Genomic DNA, 8,760 nt, shown 5'->3' on the forward strand with positions numbered 1-8,760 from the left:
TGCCTTTGGATCCAAATGTAATATTCATAAATCTAAATTAATAAGCCTTTTTGAGGATAATGATTTTGATTTAGAAAGATGGGGCTGTGAGGTTATTAAGAGGGGATGAATTGCTAGTTATTTAGGGGTCCCCTTTGGGGTTGAGGTGACCAACAAACAAGTAATTAATAAATCTAAATTAATAAGCCTTTTTGAGGATAATGATTTTGATTTAGAAAGATGGGGCTGTGAGGTTATTAAGAGGGGACAAATTGTTAGATATTTAGGTGTCCCCTTTGGGGTTGAGGTGACCAACAAACAATTAATTGATTGGGCATTCGATAGATTCTATTTGAAACTAAAGAAATGGGAAGGCATCAGAGTTCCTTTCCATGATAGGGTGGCTATATGTAACATAGTGCTAAATGCCTATATTAAGTTCTTATGCCCAGTGTTGGATTTTGGAAAAGGACATTGGCAGAGGATTGTAAAGCCTGTAAGAGACTTTGTATGGAGAAATGTTGGTTCCAACAAAAAGGCTTTAACCTCTCGTTGCTTGGGATAGACTTAGCCTGCCTAGAGGTGAAGGAGGCCTTGTTATTCTTCATCTTCCCTCTCACACAATTGCCAGGTTGGCACTTCTTTTACACCCAAGTGCCTTCAGCACAGAAGGAGATTTGGACAAGGATGCTAAAAGAGTTGTTCACACATTTGCATGCTATGATAAAATCCTATTTCTTTTATGGTTTCTCTTTAGGCTTCCTTGTTAGTTTTGAAAAATGTGTATGCTTCATGCAAATAAATAGGTGAAAATGAGAGGAAGTGCTTGTATTTACTATAGGTAAATTTAGTTCATGATTGCACTAAATTAGTGCAGTAAATACCATGATATTGTGGTGCTCTCTCTTGTCCTTGCGCTTCCTCCTACCTTCTCCTTCCTCTTCTCCATCTCCTTATTCATGTTACTCTTCTACCTCTACTTCTCTTCCTCTTCTCCTTCTTCTCTATTTGTCTTTTTTCTTTTCTTAGTCTCCTCCTCCTCCTCCTCCTCCTCTTTCTCTCTTTTATTTTTTCATTTCTTATTCTCTTCTCTTCTCTACCTCCTCCTCCCCTCCTCCTTCCTCTTTTTCTCATTCTCTTCTCCTTCTAGTCCTCTGTCATTCTCCTCTTATCCTCCTCCTCCGCTTTTTGTATCTTCTTATTCTCCTTCTCCTGCTCGTCTAATATTCTCCTCACCCCTTCTCTTTTTCTCTTTTCTTGTTGTCCTTCTTCTCCTTCATTTTTTCCCCTATCCTTTCTCCTCCTTCCTCCTACTCTTTCTCTTCCTCTTCTTCTCCCTCTAGTCCACCTTCCTCTCCTGTCTCTCTTCTTCTTCTTCTTCTTCTTCTTCTCCTCTTCCTCTTCCTCTTCTTATCCCTTCACTCCTCTTCTTTGCCACTTGCATTGGTGCTACTCATCATGATCAGGCAGCACGACAGCTCTGGTGTGTTCGATGTTGCTCTTTGCCTAGATGTTCTTCCATGGGAATCACATCATAGAATCGGCTTCGAGGAGTAGCCGCCACTTATCACTTGCGGGAAGGAACCTCGAGGGGTAGCAACAGCAGCAGCAAAAGCGGGCGGCGGAAGAACATCATAGCTGAGAGCTGAGAGTGAATCGTGTCATGTACGAGGATGATTACTACCGGCATGTGAGAATGATACCAGACACTATGCATGAACACGAAGCATAGAGTCCAATCTTTGTCGAAATAATAATGGAACAATTGTATTTGAAAGCTGACTATTATACGAATGCCTATTTGAGTAGTAGGACTAGGAGAGAGCACTTGATCCTAGTAAAAGCCTCCTTTAGACAGGTATTAGTCATTGTTGGAAGACTGACACACCGTTCACAGCCACCGCTGCTCTCCTCACGAATCTCAATCTATCTCTCTCATGGTTGCTCAGCAATTTTACCCAATAATATAAATCATCCTCCACCACAACAGGAACCAATGACTGCAAGATGAAAAAGAGATTATATGGTGGTTGCAACAAAAGAGAATACTTAGTAGAGGAGACGTATTTTGCTGTAGTTGAAGGGGTACTGTAGACCTGTGTTCAACTGTTGAGATTCACATGCCTCCGGCGATTTGCAAGGAGATTTGCTGCTGCTGCTGTCTGTGTACCGGCTGATTAGAGACACTCCCTCCTTGCAAGGGCAGGGCTGGGCTGGGCTGGGCGGCCCTCACAGACATACACAATCAAAAAATCAGAGAAACATCATCATCATGTACAGTCTCCTCCGTCTTCAGCATACGAAAGCGACAGCATCTTCGATGCCCTCCTTATTTTAATTAGAAGAAGAAGAGATGGCCGGGGCCGCCTACTAATCTTTGGATTATTTTTCAAGGTTGGGGAGGGGGGGTGCGCCGGGCCTCTGAAGCAGTGCAATACAGAGGCGACGCGCGCAGCAAGCTGCCGGGAGGGGAGGCTGCCCCCATGAAAGAAATTAGGTTAACATCATGTGGCCCGATGGGCGACGTATCAAATATTAAACTGATAAGAACAGATACGTATCAGATAGCCAAAAGGCCACCAACACCACCACCACGTCTATAGATATATTGAAGAATGGAGAGGCTTGACTTGTTGGATAAATATAATCCCAACTCCTTAGTCCAATTTAATATGTGGTTGTTAGGCTAGTGGTCAGTGGTTGGTGTGTAAAGCCTACAACATGGTTCGTGTATATGGTTCATACAACTCATGCAACTAAAAATAGGGTAGAGGAGTCTCTAAATAAGATACAAGTTGTGATCAAGTGATTATGTAAGTTTGGTTCATGCCTAATCATAATTAGTGTCTTCTTGTGTTAATCTCAAAGTAATTTTCTGCATATACCAGTTTTTGTCTCTCATATTCATGATGTTTTGTACAAGCTTTGATCCACCTGAGTATGTTTTGATCAATCTTCTTAGTTGAATTATCATATCCAACATTTGGTATCAGAGTATGACCCAATTAGGTTTAGTTGATTAGCATAAACCCTAATCTATCTCTTAATCACCATAGCCAGTTTTTCTCTATTTGGACAGCATGCTGTAGATTGCTTCCATGCGTGCATCTGATGTGATTATATCCCAAGATTTTGATATAGCCTTGTTGCTTTGCTCCCACGCTTGCCCTAAAACGGAGATTGTAGACCAATTTGATCCCAGCTTCGCGAATTCGTCATCGCCATCAGCGCAGCTCGTTTTCTGCTAATGGCATGCATTCGCCATCGTCTCTACGAATTAGCCTAATTCCTTTTAAGTGATTCAAGGCCATCATGTGACGATTCAGCATATCAAATCTTGAAGCATTTGGTCCACCGGAGCTGCTGTACGGAGCTGTTTTCCAGTCGCCTGTTTTCTGTCTTTTTTGCTCCAACAACATGGTGATTCTTATTTTGATCTATATTGATGATATTTTTATTATTTGGGCTTAAATCATCTATATGAGCAAGTTATCAACATTAAGCATCATATTTCATCATCATGAGCTCCAAATTCCCCGACAAATTCAATGGAATTGGGTTTCATACCTGGCAAATCAAGGTGAAGGGCTACCTCATGAAGAAAAATTTGTGGAGTACGGTCAAGCCACTTACTGAAGATGAAGCAGGTATTTCTGCTGCAGTTACAAGAGCTACAATGGCTGCACTTCCAAGCAAAAGATGAGGAAGCACTTGGTATTATCATTACTGCTCTAGAAGATGATTTTATTCATTATATTGATAATGTTGAGTCAGCTATGGAAGCTTGGGAATTACTAGAACGTACTTTTGGTGCAAAGGCAAAGCATTCCAAGATCGGTTTGAAGATGCAACTCTTTGATCTAACCATGGAGAGTAATGAAAATTTAGCAGCTTTGATTAACAGGTTGAAGAGCTTAATAACACAATTGGTTTATGTTAATTCTCCTGTTCCTGAAGAAGATGCTATTGCTATATTGCTTAAAAGTTTACCTTCAAACTTTAGGCAAATTGTGACGGTACTTAAAGAGAAAGAACCAGTCCCTTCCTTGGAAAGTATCATAAATTCTTTGCAAGAAGAAGACAAGAAGATTACAAAGGATGTGATAGATCCTTATGCATATGCTATTACTAACGACATCGGCAAAGAAGAAGTGTAGTATTTGTGGTCGTACAAATCATCTTACTAAGGATTGTTTCTCCAAACATCCTTATGAGTATTGTGGAAAGACGAATCATCCATCCTCAAAGTGCTACCAAAAAGATCAAAAGCTAGTAAAGGCACATGTGGTTGAAGAAGTCAACCAACAGGAACAAACAAATCTTTGTTCTAGTCCTAGTATAAAAGATGTAGATGATGAGTATGCTTTTTAGATTATGTCATGTATATGGTTGAGTCAAGACTTATGTTGTTCCAACTTGACGAGTTGTAGAGGAGAGTACACCACCCTATGTTGTTGTTAAGGGGGAACTCTTACTCATTGTGTCAAGGAGGTATGTTAGTCTTGTTCATGTTCTTGTAAGAAGTTGGTCTTAAGAGGGGATTGTTGGATAAATATAATCCCAACTCCTTAGTCCAATTTAATGTGTGGTTGTTAGGCTAGTGGTCAGTGGTTGGTGTGTAAAGCCTATAAATGGTTGGTGCATATGGTTCATGCAACTCATGCAACTAAAAATAGGGTAGAGGAGTCTCTAAATAAGATACAAGTCGTGATCAAGTGATTATGTAAGTTTGGTTCATGCCTAATCATAATTAGTGTCTTCTTATGTTAATCTCAAAGAAATTTTCTACATATACCAGTTTTTGTCTCTCATATTCATGATGTTTTGTACAAGCTTTGATCCACCTTGAGTATGTTTTGATCAATCTTCTTAATTGAATTATCATATCCAACATTGACGAGACTGTCGAGATGAAGAACATCATAGGGCTCGCCCCACCCCAACAGTGCATTATCCGCATACCAAAAGCTGCACCTCAAGTCTTGTACAAGTTATTGGTGCACACTATAGCGTGCTAATGAGATCCAGACTTGCTCAGATTAACACTTTACCCATCATCTCAACAACAGTGAGCCCGAAAAAACCACATGTTTGGTTAAACAGTTTGTAAAACAACTACTAGAGATGGATGTTAGCAATTCATCCTTTCTGTCTAGTTAAAGGCAATATCATTTTTCAGCACTTGTACTTCCAATCGTGCTTTACTTCCAAGCTTCGTGCTGAAATGCTCCATTTTGTAACAATGCTGTCGGGGCTAGCTTCCCATTCTGGTTTTAAGCTTGAATAAAATAATTTCTTATTTTCTAGGTCACTTGTGTAGGCAGCTGGACTACTTGAGCATCCCAACCTTAGTGATGTGGACTTTATCAAAGACCGTGTGCTTATGCCATGCTCGTATGTGTGTACTTTGTTTCTATGTGTGTTTATGTATTTATTTTGATTAGCTTAAATACATGTCTTAAGGATGAGGCTGAGTCTAAAGAAAACATGATGCTTAAGAGGAAGATGGACAAGTCTCAAAAAGAAGAGAATGAATTCAAAGAAAAAGTGATGCCTCAGAAGAAGACGAATAATCCTCAAAAAGATAAGGTAATCTTTTTGAGGCTATATGGTTTCGCTATTTGGGATGGAGATGTAAAATAATGTGTTGTGGTGAGACTTTTTTTTGGTTTGCGTGCTTTGAGAGTAGTGCAAACATGTGCTTAAGTTATGACATTTCTTTTCCATAGAATTTTTGGAAAGCTGGAGTTTGAGAAGCCAGATCATTACCACTAATGGGAATTGTGAAAGAGAACCCTAGAAGAGCTTTGTCAAATGTGAATATATCTCAACTCATGCATGCACACATATATATAATGAGATATTTATGTGATACTAATGTTATAAGTGGTGTGCATCAACATACTTTTGTCAACCTAGTGTTGTTGTTTCAAGGCGCACATAACCGTTTTAGGGACGTTGGCAACAATAGATACTCTTTTCGTACTGCATTTTCTAGGTTAAACATAACCATAGGGCACTCGATTATTTTCACAGCATTAACATTTTCGATGCACAAACTCCATGGTTTGGGGCATTTCTTTTTAGCCTACCACACATAGGAAGCTATAGAATTTGGTTCACCTATGGAAAAGAAGAAGAAACAAGTTACGATCTTGCCGTTGATCTGCTAGATTTGCATCATTATTTGCAAATTTGAAAGATCTGTCCACTGGGAAAATTTTATATAGGTTATCACTTACTCATGTAGTTCAAATCAAATATGTAACTTTTTGATCAATCAAGATATTTCTAGTCTAATGAAGGTATATATATATATATATATTCCATTTTCTGGCCTTAATAAATGATGAGTATCAAAGTTTTTGTACCTACTTAAACCACTAACACGTTACACTTATATGCACCAAGTGAAAAAGTCATAATATAGAGCTGTCTCTATTCCAAGTAATTGTACATTCACATTCAACATTTACATCCTATAATTATTGAACATCTTTGTGCACAAGATAAATCATTTAAAGTATAATTGTGCAATTGGAGGGGTGCAATTAGAGGATAAAAGTTCATTGTAGCTCAATATTCTGAGCATTCACAGAGTGTCTCAACATTTCGATCTTTGGCTTCTTTACTAAATGTAATGATTTACCTTTTAGAGGTTGGGATGACTGTGCATATAATCATTCTACATGTGTTGCCTTTGAATCTATGAACATGCCGTATCATATAGCAGCTATTGAAACTACCATTCTCTATAATCTGTTTTCTAGTGGAAGCTACAAGAACTTATGAAATGGAAGAAGTAATAATGTGGGTCATCAGAATAGGAGCTTGGAAGCATGAGTGTTGCCAAGCACCAAGAGCATGTGTGCAAATGCAAGTGAACTAATACGGGTTTACAAAGAAAATCACCCAATTTTGGTATGTTGTGCTCGCACTGTTCTATCATGGATTATGCTACCGACCATTTTGCCATGCATGATTTTACTGTATATAGAGGTCAAAGAAGTGACCCAAAAGAACATCTCATTGTGCCATTGTTTACATAATGATTGATGAGTAAAAAAGGTCTATTTTTATTTCTTTTATGAAGGGCCGCACTCCCAAAAAACAAGAACAAAGAAGGCAAGCCTATGTAGTAAGGAAAGGTGCTGGGCATATTGAAGCGCATCTGCCTCCTAGCAATGCGTGACCTATGGGACTCCTATGTCATGCTTAAAAGTCATCTGTTGGAATTTTAGAGGTTACCCATGGTGAAAGGGTGCCATTTTAAGTGATGTTGCACAAGTAGCAGATGTACTCTTTCTTGCAAAAACATGGGAACATGATGCTCGCCGCTTACCTTGCAACAAGTAGATGGGTATGTCACAAAGTGTATTTGGAATCCTTGCCGAGGGCTATGAGGAAGAGGTGAGGCTGTATGCCTTTTTTGCTGTTCTCTAATTGACTACATCAGTGTTTGCAAATGTGATGATTACAAGCAATTCATGTGCCGATAGCGTGGGACACCATGCCTATTACATTACAGGATGCGATATACCTCAATCATGATGATATATACTCATTCGATTACAATGATCCCTTGATCTACGTATTAATGTGCTCATATTTAGCAAACTTGGAATAGTGTTCATTGTGGGAGACTTAAATAGGTAATGGGAAGGTTGGCTCACTAAATGTAATGCATTTTGAAAAAGATGATGTGACAGTATCTCTTTGCATTGTGCATGACTCTGAGGATGACACATTAACAGATTACGGCAAGGCATATTCTTTGAGGCACAGATATGGTCGTAGTAAACGATAATGTTCAAAAAATAGCCTAAGAAAGCATGGAGATAATTTAAAGGGCAAGAACTGAGAATTATATGTACCAATACGTGCAAAACCTATACACTCATCATGATGTGATGCCCATGTTACAACACTTTGAAGCACCAAGTAGAGAGACTACATAACCCCATCGATATATATATGTGTATATATATATATATATATATATACCTAGATGAATCGAGGAACATGCCCAAATTCACCTTATAAGAAAGTGCAATTTATAACCTCATGGTATCCACAAGACAATAAACCATCAACTACATCATGCATAGTATGGTCTAGATACTACGACATCCCCACTAATGTCATCAATGCCCAATAGTGGGTGTAGAACTTGGTATCATTATATGCTCCCACTAATGTCATCAATGCCCAATAGTGGGTGTAGAACTTGGTATCATTATGTGCTCCCACATGAACATATCTTGTAAGCTATTGAAATGGATTGTTCCACAATATTGGTCTTCTAAGGACACTAAAATATTGGTCTTCTAAGCTATTGAAATGGATTGTTCCACAATATTGGTCTTCTAAGGACACTAAAATATCATCTCTCTCTCTCTCTCTCTCTCTCTCTCTCTCTCTCTCTCTCTCGACATATATATGATATATGTATGTGTGTGTGTGTGTATACATACATACATACATACATTACATACATATATATATATATATATGTGTGTGTGTGTGTGTGTAAATATATATATATATTGATAGATATATATATGTAAATATAGATACATGTATATATATATATATATGTAAATACATACCTCGGGGGGGTCACTCGTATAAATATGTAAGTATCACGTGGGTTCAACAGAAGGATATTTTAAATATTTAAAACTTACAGAAATATATTTACAGAGGGGATTTATTTATTATATTTTTGAAAAAATTTACAGATTTGAATAGGAAAGGATACATTATATTCACTAAAAAATT

General features: G+C 38.2%; 1 pseudogene; it reads right to left on the bottom strand.

The window, feature by feature from the left end:
- Nucleotides 1-2,382: 2,382 nt before the first annotated feature.
- LOC147631048 (U2 spliceosomal RNA) lies at nucleotides 2,383-2,563 on the bottom strand (annotated as a pseudogene).
- Nucleotides 2,564-8,760: the final 6,197 nt, after the last annotated feature.

The sequence above is a fragment of the Cibotium barometz genome, chromosome 15 (assembly GCF_041138505.1).
Source record: "Cibotium barometz isolate CiBa-2024 chromosome 15, ASM4113850v1, whole genome shotgun sequence".
Classification (NCBI taxonomy): Eukaryota; Viridiplantae; Streptophyta; class Polypodiopsida; order Cyatheales; family Cibotiaceae; genus Cibotium; species Cibotium barometz.